A 12856-nucleotide genomic window follows, 5' to 3' on the forward strand; every position below is an offset into this window, starting at 1 on the left:
TCCCCGCAGTTGAGTGGGCGTTCGGAAGATATGCATTGAATGGGCATGCCTTCATTGAAGGTTGGGCGTTGGGCTGGCAACTCGACACCATAAAATCCAACTGCTAATCATTAGCGGACCGGATTTCCACTGTGGCGACCCATAACCGGGAAAAGCCAAAAGACAAACAACAACAACAACAATGTTTAATATTTTTTATTATTTTAGTATGTATATGTTACTTCCGGGAATTGAACCCACAACATTTGAATACACTGTTGCAAGTGACTTCCACAATTTCTTTGAGCAAGAGAATAAAGCATGCATGCTTGATTTTACAGTTAAAATATGCATGTTAAATTTGCTACTAATGAATAGAAGAGCGATATTTTTAATACAATAATAATTTTGTTTTGCATACATACTTCTTGCTTCTCTTATGCTTTCTAAATATTCAACATGGGCTTCCTCATTCACTACAATCTCCTAAGTAGCTGTAAAATGCAGAGGAGAGAAAAAGTGAAGAGGATACGTACCAGTTTTGCTTATCTCCAGCTTTGAGTCTAATTTAGAGCGTCTTTATCTGTGGGATGTCAGCAGTCCTAAATTCATCCAGCCACTGGTTAAGTTATGCCTGCTTGCAGCTTTTCAGGTCACTGAAGTGGTACCAGCATTGCTTTCTAGTACATGGAATACCAATCACACTGGAGACAGACTTTGCAACACTATTCCAAGCCTCTGATTTATATTGAGAGCCAGTATAGTCCACCTGCAGTAGCCAATAACTGTGGCACTTTTCAAGAGTCCCTTTGAATATTCTGTACTCCTCTAAACCCCATCTTTGAGCCTTAAATTGGACACCTTCCTTTCTTTCTTCTGCCATGTCAACACAGGTCATGCAGCAACAGTTAAAGTGTTTTTCAACCCGTTTGTGATATCTCATTTAACAGTTAGTGTGCAAATGTACACAACTATGCCAGTCATGTTTGCACAATGTTAAGTGAAGAGTAACAATGCCAAAAAGAGAGGAAGGTAGTCTATGAATTAGGAAGGATAATGTGACAGTTGGTATTAGTTTATGGGTTGGATGCTGGTGTACTTGTTAGATGACTTAACTTTTGAGATATGTATTGGTCGGTATAAATTTTATGACCTGACATATTTTTTGGTGGTTTTACACACTGATAAAAGTAATTTGTACAATGTGGGATTTAAAGCTATGTAAAATAGCCAATACACAATCTTACACATAGGTGTTTTTACTTCCTTGCCACAGCAGAAGTGGTTATCAGATATTCTCATTAATTATATAGACACATTTAAGAGTGAGTGGTTAACCATGTTTGTGTGTGACCTGACAATGTCCTGGTTTATACATTCATGTGCATATGTCTATCATTGAAGTAGGAAGTCCATCCCAGGGCAAAAAAGACAAGTGTAAGTACAGAAACATAATTGTCTGTATACTCACAGTCACTCATATAATTCATATGATATCCACTACTATACATAGTCATTTTTATGTAAAATTATATTTATATTGTTAATTTTAATATCAATTCCAGTGAAACAGCCTTAATAAAGGTCACAGCTTGCTAGATTTCAACCTTAGCTCACCTGTATTGTGGCTAAGAACTTACGCCATTTGCCACAGGGAAGGCTGGGCCACAATTGTACTTTTGACAGTCATTACTATGCAGACCGCTCATTGCAACTGAGGACATGCCTGTCACATATGCTCATTAGTTATATACATACAGATATACATCAAAGTGTTGAGTGATTAACCATGCATGTGTGTGATATGAAAGTTTAAAAAATAAATATTTAATTTTAGAACCATAATTGTACTGATAACTACAGTTAGACATATAATATATATGAAATCATCCCTATGCTCAGTCCATTTGCAATACATAGTTATTTTATGTAAAATTATTTTACACTGTTAATTTTAATATAAATTGCAATGGAACATCATTAAGAATTTTAATATAAATGACAGTGGAACAGCTTTACAAAAATGTGGAGCTTGCTGGATTAGAACCCTAGCTCACCTGTATTGCACACATGAACTTGTACCATCTGCCACAGAGAAAGCAGAGCAACACGTATGTTTTTTACACTTATTACTGTGTATGAGTACTGACCACCCTGCAGTGCTGCTTAGTGTGTTTGAGAGATAGAAGGCCACACATATTACAAAGTATCTTTTTAGAAACTGACAAGTCTGCAGGTGGTATGAAAGCATGCTAACCACCAAGCAACACTACTTTGTGTGTTTGTGTGATGGAAAGCACCAGACATAATGTATTTTTTTGTTTTTTAGAAATCGACAAGACCTACTTATAGTCTGTTGGCGTTGTGGAACTGCAGGAATTGTGGAAGAATGCTGACTGCCACACAATGCCACTTAGCATGTCCATGCAATGCAAGGCAAACGATGTAACAATGCAAACAAAAACAGCATGGAACAAAATAGAAATGAAACAAAATAAGAAGTTCTAAAGGACAAACCACTAGACTCCTTCAAAGATTAAGCACTTTTGTTCTTTAATATATTCACCATAGAATTTCCTCAAAATCTTTTTAAAAAATGTTTCCATACTATTTAAATATTCTTCAGACTTTGTGCCAAAAACACACACACAACTAAACAGCTACCATTCAAAGCACATGCACCCACTGAAATACTACATTTAAATTAGCTTCAAAAACTCAAAAAATAAACATTTCCTGGTATTCAAGACCAATCTTTATACACCAAAAATAAGCCGATCATAGATCTTGATGGCTTTTTTTACCAATTAGAAAAATGAACCGATCATAGATATTGACTGCTTTTTTTCCACCAATCAAAAAAAAGTGTTAAAATTCATTGTCAAGAATTGATTTTCCCAAACAGTCTCCCATCCCAAATGCTAATTAGGCTGAATCCTGCTTAGTTTCTAATGTCAGACAAGATTGGGACAATTTACTCTAAACTAATGATTCCTACCCAAGTTAAAACATTTTATGTTGATGATACCATTTAATCCTGGCAATTGATCTGCCATACATGCTTTTTGCCATCTAGATTCACAGCATTCCAGGTGAACCTTATAATTACTTTCCAAAGTCTGGATTGCTACAGAGTCAATGACAAAGAATGTATATTTCCTAAAATGTTCACAAATCAAAGCGTGTTTAGTCAATGCATTGTTGGCATCATGTTTTCTGATGGCTAAATTATGTTCATAGATCCTACATTTTAAACATCTCAGTGTTTTGCCTATATAAAAACATGAACATGAGTCACATAAAGCTAGATAAACTACCCCAATAGATGTGCACTCAAACCTTTTCATTCATACCAGTAAAAACCATGTTACAAGGATTCAATGTAATACTTGAACTATTTGTTATATAGCGGCACAGGTTACATCATCTGCACCTGAATGTGCCCGTTCTTTCCTATACTATTGTGTTGCCTGCCTGTGTAGACTTTTATAGAATGTTGTTTATATTGTATCTCTTTCACTAAGTAAACAATGGCTTCAAACCTAGTATCTGAGCCTTGTCTCTGTTGCTCAGAATACATCTCCAATCAAATGTGAAGAAAAGGCATTCTGGAAACCAATCTTGTTGTTATTTTGGACTACAGGCATGACTGAATGATCTCATGACAATTGAAGCTCGACTTTATTTAGGATAGGTCTTGACCTGTCCATTCTGAGTAATAACACTTCTTGCGCAATTTTATTTAACCAATAACAGGTGGGCCAATAGTCAATCTACTAAGTCTGATATACTGACCCTTTACAACAGTTTTTTTTCATGTGTTGAGAGTGCAAACTGTGTTTATGTAAATATCGGTTGACATTTGCAAACTGTGTTTATGTAAATATTGGTTGATAAAACTACCTTTCCAGTAAATCTGGCCTTGAATGCATCCCTTCTCTTGTATAAACATCAGGGTCACATGAAGATAATTAATTGACTTGCAGAACCCACCTTTAGTGAATTTCAAAAAACTCGCACTGGTGTTCAAGTCATTGAGAATAAGATTAAATTCATCCTGTTTTCCATTCGATATGAAAATTAAATCATCAATGTATCTTTGATAAAAAAAAAAAACACTTTACTGAATACCGGATGTTGTTTTAACTTTTCTTGCTCTCAATGTGCCATTACCAAATTTGCAAAGGCTGGTGCAACTTTGGCACCCATTGCAACACCACTTTTCTGTTTATAAAGTTTTCCATCAAACCAGAAAAAAAATTATTACAGTACCAAAGATAATAACAAACATATGATGTTCATAGTGTTCATACTCAAATTTGAGAATGATGACAAATATTCCCTTATGGCTTCTATTCCATCTTGTTGATCTATACATGTGTAGAGAGAGATACAACATCCAAAGATGCAAAATGCCAATCTGCAAAATATGCCTGATGTTTCTTTAATAATTCCAATAAATTACGTGAGTCTCGAAGATAAAACTCCAAGGATTGAATTACTGGGTGCAAAATACAATCTATATACCCTGAAATCTGTTCAGTCTTGTATTTCCATGCCATTGCCACTTGTTTAAAAAGTGGATTCATGGCATCTTTGTGTGCCTTGGGAATTCCAAATGATTGCCATTTAAGGTAACTCAACCTTCATATATTTAGAAACGTCACAATCCAAATCTCCATGAAGGAGAAGTTCATCCAAAGTGCTGTCTATGGGGGCTGTGGCCAAGATGCCAGTCTGATAGCAGCAGAAATCCATAGCTCTTCTTAGATTGTAATATCCTGACAGGAAATATACTTTAATTTTTAGAAAAATCTAACTAAAATATACTAAAAGACAGATTAACATAGATTCTTTATTATTTTCTAAAAATTAATACATAGTCAAGATATTTTTTTAATTATTCCTGTCAAGAAGTTTTCTACTGGAGATCTTAACATGAGCAACTCGAAGAGCCCACACCAGGAGAGTGCAATGAAGAAAGAGCTACATCTTATAATGACAAACATCCAAGAACTGTCACTAAAAATGGACACATTTGAAAACAAAATGGATATTATCAAACAAGAATGCAGTAAACAACTGGAACTTATAAATGGAATATTAAAATAAAATCTGAACAGATTCTTGACTTAGAGGAAACAGTAACTGACCTGGATACTAGAGTGACAGAAAATGAACATCACAACAAATTTCGTCTGAAACAAAACACCAGGCTGATTGAGAAACTGGAAGACCTTGAAAGTAGAGCAAGTAGGAATAACATAAGCATATATGGAATTCCTGAGAAAGAAGAGGGTGCTAACATGATTCAATTCATCAATAAGTGGTTTTCATCAGCACTAAACATGTCTGAATCCCTCTCTTTTGGAATTGAGAGGGCACATTGGTCCCTGGCAAATCCACATTCATCTCTGAGTTCATCTAACCCCAGGTCAATAATAGTTAGATTTCTTTCCTCACAAGACAAGGACTTAGTGCTGAAATCAGCTTGGACTAATTCACCTATCAAGATGGGTGAAAAAGTTATTTGTTTTGACAATGATAATCCTCTATAGTCATACCGAGATGAAAGGAGTATGTTTCTTTAATTAATTCCTTGAAAAAAGCCAATATTAAAGCTCAAATTCTTTTTCCTGCAAGAATAAATATCACCTTGCCAGAAGGAGTGAAAATCTTTGATTCCCTACAAGAAGCAGTAGAATTTATCCAAAAGACAAAAATACTGTTGGACATAGAAGTAATGGAATGGTCATCCAAGAGTTTGAAGAGAAAGGCAACAAAAAATGGATGGAATGTGAAGGAAGGAGCAAACAAAACCAAGGAACTAAAGGACAAATTAATAAATTCCTTCTAATTTTAAATGCTTTGTTTCATGAATCATAATATATTTGATTCTGAAAAATCTCTATACTGTAAGGTAATGTGAATCATCTGTATTATTAACTTTCTCTTTTCCTTTCTATATCTACTTCTAATTACATATAGTACTAGGTATTTAAATAACATTCTCTCTCTCTCTCTCTTCTTTCTTCCTATTCCTTTTTGTTACTAATGTTACTTTTCTCTCTTTTCCCCAATAAGTACTTTACATACTTTTCCCTTTTAAATAACTACAAATGATATATGTCTTCTAATTTTTCAGTAATAGTATAATTTGACTTAATACCAAAGTGCATTTTTTCCAGTGGGTCAGTGGTGGGGTAACAATATGTTTTTGATTAGTGTTTCTAATGAGATGTTTTAGACTCTTTGTTTAGACATATATAAACATTAATACAGTACATTAATGGTGTTTTATAGATGGCTAAATATAAGATATATATATATATATATATATATATATATATATATATATATATATATATATATGGGTCCCCTTAAGTAGATCAAACATATAACAAGTTCGAACCTCATATGGCCGAGACCATATGTTCGAACTTGTAAATGTTCAATCAGACTGAATGGAGATCTCCATACAGTGTGGAACAAGAAGATTTCCCTTTTCCTCAATGTAGTGTGATCTTGGAGTTGGTATATTTAAGTAAGGGGGTAGTGTAGGGGGGAGTGCTACAGACCTTTAATTATTTTGTTGTTTTTTTTTTTTTCTTTTTTTACTTCAGTGTTCCAACTATTACAAGTTCGAACATATGGTCTTGGCCATATGTGGTTCAAACTTGTAATATGTTTGAACTACTGAAGTAGATCCATATATATGTATATGTATATATATATATATATATATATATATATATATATATATATATATATATATATATACACTAGGCTCTTTTTTTTTCACTGGTCTGGTTAATTGGCAATAAATGACTGAAATGTTATAAAATGATTTCTGATTTGAGGCAGCTGTTGTTACTTCTAAAAAGCTGTATTTATATGAAAGGGTTATTTTTTCATGATGATGTTTTGTGAGGAAACAGGTGGTCTGTGTGACTGTTCTCATTGTGGAAATTCATGAGATGCATGACAAGGCAGCTTGAGTGTTTTTTTTTTGTTTCTGTAAACTCTAAAAGCTTCAAGATTTGATTTCCCACCAAAAATGCTTTTTTCCTCACTAGAGACAACCTCTGCTGTGCATGAGCATATTTAGATACTGTTTAACAAGTTTGGGAAGCTGCAGCTTGAGGAAACAACAGTGATGATATCACTTGACCTTTTGAACTTGTTAAATGGATGTATTTGGAATTATTTTCTCTTGAAATTCTGTTATCCTTCACCTAGATACTTTAAATGGTAAGTAATTAGTTCTGATAAAAGTGTTTAACTCCTTTGAAAATACCTATGGTCTTTTATAGATACATACATTCTGTAGATTTAATGACACTTTTAGTAACTAAATGACATAAAATGAACTAGGAGTTGCATAGAAAACTCATTATGCATATTAACATCGGACTTATATTACATAACTAAACCTTTAGTAACTAAACAGAGGGTTGTGAGGTTTTTTTTTTGTCTTCTTCTTCTTTCGGCTTTTTCCCAGTTAGGGGTCGCCACAGTGGATCACCTGTCCGCTCATGATTTGCAGTGGAGTTTTACAGTGTTGAGTTGCCAGCCCGGCACCCAACCTTCCACAGAAGGCACACACATGCACTCATGCCTAGGGCCAATTTAGAGTGTCCAATCCACCTACAGCATGTCTTTGGGATGTGGGAGGAAACCGGAGCACCCAGAGGAAACCCACACCACCACAGGGAGGACATGCAGACTCCATGAGGCTTTTTTTTTTTTGTAATAAGTCTTATATATATATATATATATATATATATATATATATATATATATATATATATATATATATATATATGTTCAACAGATCCTTACATGAAAAATGTTAGATAGATTACTAACAAAATGGTTAAAACATCTGATGTTTCTTAAAAAGTCTTGGAAATGTTGACAATCTTCTTAACCTTCAGCTTCTAATATTTATACATTCTTTGATCTGATGTGTATTTCTGACATATCTGACATACTTATCAGAGGTGCTATTATTATATGTGATATATTCATATTGCTTCAGTTGTATTGGACACTCTCATTTTAATGTATATTTCATGGTCTCAGATTTCTTTAACTGCTTTCGTAATGCTTTTCTTTTTTGTTTTTATACTATATTCTAAGCAGAGATGGATAATTTCTGTCTTTTGGTGGTGAATGGATGGTTTAGTTAAGTTTTTAACTAAACCAGAAATTTTAGAGGTATAAAACTGATCACTCACAGCTTGAAGTTATGGGAAAGAGTAGTGCAAACTAGGTTAAGAAAGGAGGTGATGATTAGTGATCAGCAGTATGGTTTCATGCCGGGAAAGAGCACTACAGATGCAATGTTTGCTCTGAGAGTGTTGATGGAGAAATATAGAGAAGGTCAGAAGGAGTTGCATTGTGTCTTTGTGGGACTTGGAGAAAGCATATGATAGGGTGCCTAGAGAGGAGTTGTGGTATTGTATGAGGAAGTCAGGAGTGGCATAGAAGTATGTAAGTGTGATACAGGATATGTACAAGGGTAATGTGACAGTGGTGAAGTCTGCAGTGGGAGTAACAGATGCATTTAAGGTGGAGGTGGGATTACATCAAGGATCAGATCTGAGCTCTTTCTTATTTGCAATGGTGATGGACAAGTTGACAGATGAGATCAGACAGGAGTCCCCATGGACTATGATGTTGCAGATGACATTGTGATCTGTAGTGAGAGTAGGGTCCAGGTTGAGGAGACCCTGGAAAGGTGGAGATATGCTCTAGAGAGGAGAGGAATGAAGGGTAGCAGGACTAAGACTAAATATATGTATGTGAATGAAAGGGAGGATAGAGGAATGGTGAGGATGCAGGGAGTAGAGCTGATGAAGGTGGATGAGTTTAAGTACTTGGGATCAACAGTTCAGAGTAATGGTGAGTGTGGAAGTGAGGTGAACAAGAGAGTACAGGCAGGGTGGAATGGGTGGAGAAGAGTGTCAGGAGTGATTTGTGATAGACGGGTCCCAGTAAGAGTGAAATGAAGGTCTGCAAGAGGGTAGTGAGTCCATCTATGTTGTACGGGTTGGAGACTGTGGTATTGACAAAAAGGCAGGAGTCAGAGCTGGAAGTAGCAGAGTTAAAGATGTTAAGATTTGCAATGGGTGTGACAAGGATGGACAGGATTAGGAATCAGTATATTAGAGGGTCATCTCAGGTTGGACGGTTTGGAGACAAAGTCAGAGAGGTGAGATTGCATTGGTTTGGACATGTGCTGAGGAGGGATGCTAGGTATATTGGGAAAAGGATGCTAAGGATGGAGCTGCCAGGTAAGAGGAAAAGAGGAAGGCCTAAGATAAGGTTTATGGATGTGGTGAGAGAGGACATGCAGGTGGCTGGCGTGACAGAGCAAGATGCAGAGGACAGGAAGAAATGGAAACAGATGATTTGTTGTGGCTCCCCTAATGGGAACAGCTGAATGAGAAGAAGAAGAAGAAGAAGAAGAAGAAAAAACGTTATGTTTCATTGATGTGTTTGTAAATAATTTTGGGTTTTTAAAGTAGTGCTTAACATACATCCATGATAAGTAAGTTTTCAGTAAATTTCAAGTCAACTCAGAAGAAAGGTCTTTCAGTAAGTAACAGCATACACATTATAGTCAATGGCTTATAAATGCTTATCATTAAATATTAGTGCTTTGAACAATAATGTCAAAAGAGCTGGTTTGCTTAAATATATCAAAATGCATAAAGCCCAGATAATCTTTTACAGGAAAATCATCTATTAAAAAAAGACCTAGAAAAATATTCATTTAATGGCTGTACCATTCTGGCTGATTTATGTTTTAAGACTAAGAGAAGGGGCACTCTTATTCTATGGAAAAATACTTATACTATGCCAAGAATTATAGATACAAATTTAGATAAAGATGTGATGTAGTATGGTTATTTTGGAAATCAATAGGAAGTATTATACTTTGATTAATACATACTGGATACCAGGACTAAGTGCTAAATATGTTGACAAATATCTGGACCTGATTATTTTAAATGCAAAAGGGGAAATTATAGCAACAGGTGATTTTAATTGCCTATTATCAGGCAACAATGCTTCTAAAAATGGTAAAATAAAACTAGGATCTCAAGCAAAGAAGTTAACTGACTTTACAAACCAGATGAACCTTAAAGATATACATGGTCTAAGAGAACATTATTCCGTATTCTATACTCATTATTCATATCAGTTTGGTGCACAAACAAACATTGGTAAGCCCCCAGATTCACGAAAGCTTGCACAGAGTGCAAGATGAGTGTAGGAGCTCACACTGGCAATATGTCTGCCGTGCGATCCAGAAACAGCCGTCAGGGGCGTGCAAGAGAGCTGCTAAAGCTACTCTTGCACGGATAGCATCATGGTATGCAAATTACCTCATTTTCTGATGAAAGCCATGCAAATGAGGTAAATTTCCCATCCAGGAAACACGAACCTGTCCGTGGAAGATTAGTGTTACCTGCAGAAATGTATTCCGTTAGTAACGGAGTACATTTCTGCAAATAGCTAAACAGAGATATGACAGCTCCAAATAAGAGAAAGAATGCATACAGTTGAGGAAGGGTGCCAATGGCCAAATATAAGGCCATTGGCATTTTAAAATGTTTAAAAATGATAAAAATTTAACTTTTTTTCCCCGATCCCCAATGTTTAAGCATAGCGCAGCATCGCGCAAACATGCGGCACTTATAAAAACAAGAAAATAATTTAAAAAAAAGCCACAAATGGGCATTGTCACTTAAAAACGTATTCTGCCATGCAGGTAAATGGCAGGCTGAAGACAACATGGCTACTGACTAGTGGTTGCTAATGGGGGGAAGCTCAGTGTGAGAGATGTAACCATGCATTACTAGGCAATCATATGCAAATGAGGATAAGGTTAGTGAATCTCATTTTTCCCCAGCATGTGAGGCATGTCCTAAGAGTGTAAGATTAGGAATAGATGAGTAGAAGACTAAAATATAGGTGACATCATGAGGGTGTGTGTCAGACAGGCTGCAAGCTTATTGGAGCACAGTGGCTCGTGTTTTCCCTGAGTTGCTCAGGATTGCAAAGAGACGTGTCTAAAGTTGTCCTATTTGAAAAGCTCAAACCCAAGGTGCACACTTTTAAAAGATAGGAAACTTCTTGCAAACATGCACACAGTGTGTGCACTCATGTGCACGCATGTGTGCACGTTTGCGCTTGTTTGCACAGGGATGCCCCTCAGGCAGAAACAGAAAGGCAAAAGGGAGGAAAATAAGTAGTAGGAAGTAAGCAAGGACTAGCAGAGCTGCCAGGTGAAATATATCAGAATCAGCCAATTACACAGGCAGTAGACTAGCCCAGCCCAGCCCAGCCCAGCCCTTTAAAATCTGCAAACACCATTTTCTCCTGTTTTTTTCTCAAGAACTCTGCAACACTGCAGTATACAAAGAGGAAAAGCTTAAAAAGCTTAAGTCAGACAAAATGTTAGGGGATGCTCTTGCTATCATAAACCAACATGTGCAAAGTGTTGAGGGTGGTGATGTTGTGAATGCTACTGAGCAACCCACAGTGAGGAGACGGAGAAGAGTGTACAGACCCAGGGTAATCTACCAGGGGCTACATGAGCTGGAGATATTGGACCACTATAGGGTGGACAGAGACCTCTTACAGCAAATTGTTGAGCTGTGCCAGACATGCCTCACACACAGAACCAACAGAAGGGAACTCATCCCAGTGGATACCAAGGTATGTGTTGGCCTAAGAATACTAGCTACAGGTACCTTCCAAAGACCAACTGGTGATATGATGGGGATTTCACAGCCATCAGCATCCAGGGTACTCCACCAGTTCCTGGATGCCATGTCAGCACATGTCGGTGACCACATATATTTCCCCAACACCTGTGAGGCATTGGCCAGCAATATGTGTCTTTTCCACCAAATAGCACAATTCCCTAAGGTAGTGGGTGCAATAGACTGCACGCACATACACATCAAAGCACCACCTGGTGAGTGGGGTAGGGTCTACATCAACTGCAAGGGCTTCCACTCCATCAACTGCTAGTTTGTGTGCGATGCCCAGGGCATTATAATGAATGTGTGTGCTGGATGCCCTGGAAGCTATCATATGATTCCCACACTTGGCATCTGACTCAGCTGTACCAGTTATTTGCCAATGGGGACATTCCCTACGGTCACCTAGTATGGGATGCTGGATATGCACTGGAGCCATAGCTGATGACACCCGTCAGAAATGCACACACACCTGAACAAGAACTCTATAATGAGGCACACGTACAAACAAGAATCATAATTGAGCATGTGTTTGGGATGCTCAAGTCATGTTTTCAGTGCCTGGAAACATTTGGTGGAGCCTTGCAGTACTCACCAACTACATGTACCCAAACTGTTATGGTATGTGCCATGCTACACAATATGATCCTGCGGCAACAGCTGCAGCAGGAACAGCATGGGAGAGGGCCAAACAGCCCCCCACCATTGTCAAGGCCTGCACAGGTACAGCCTGACATGGAGGAGGACCAACCTGAGCCTGCCCCAGTAGGCAAAAGGAAGCATGCCCAGTATGCCCTGGCCTTGGCAAAGAGGCAATGGATAGCACATACACTGACTCAGTAGGAACCCTGGAAAGTACACCTCTCTCTGACTCACACATACAGTAAAAGGGATGCCTAACTTGACACTACTTGTTTTCAAACATGTATAGGGAGTGTACTATGTGCATTCGACATAGGCAGCCCTGCAGCACTACCTGAGGCATGAGTATCTTATTTTAAGCAATATAAAGCACTGCTAAGCACATTTTACCAATACTGAGCATATTTAAATACAATTGCACATAGCTGTGCACCAAGCTAACCAGCACAATATTG

This window comes from Protopterus annectens, chromosome 5.part0 (assembly GCF_019279795.1).
Source record: "Protopterus annectens isolate FY-2018-M chromosome 5.part0, PAN1.0, whole genome shotgun sequence".
NCBI lineage: Eukaryota > Metazoa > Chordata > Ceratodontiformes > Protopteridae > Protopterus > Protopterus annectens.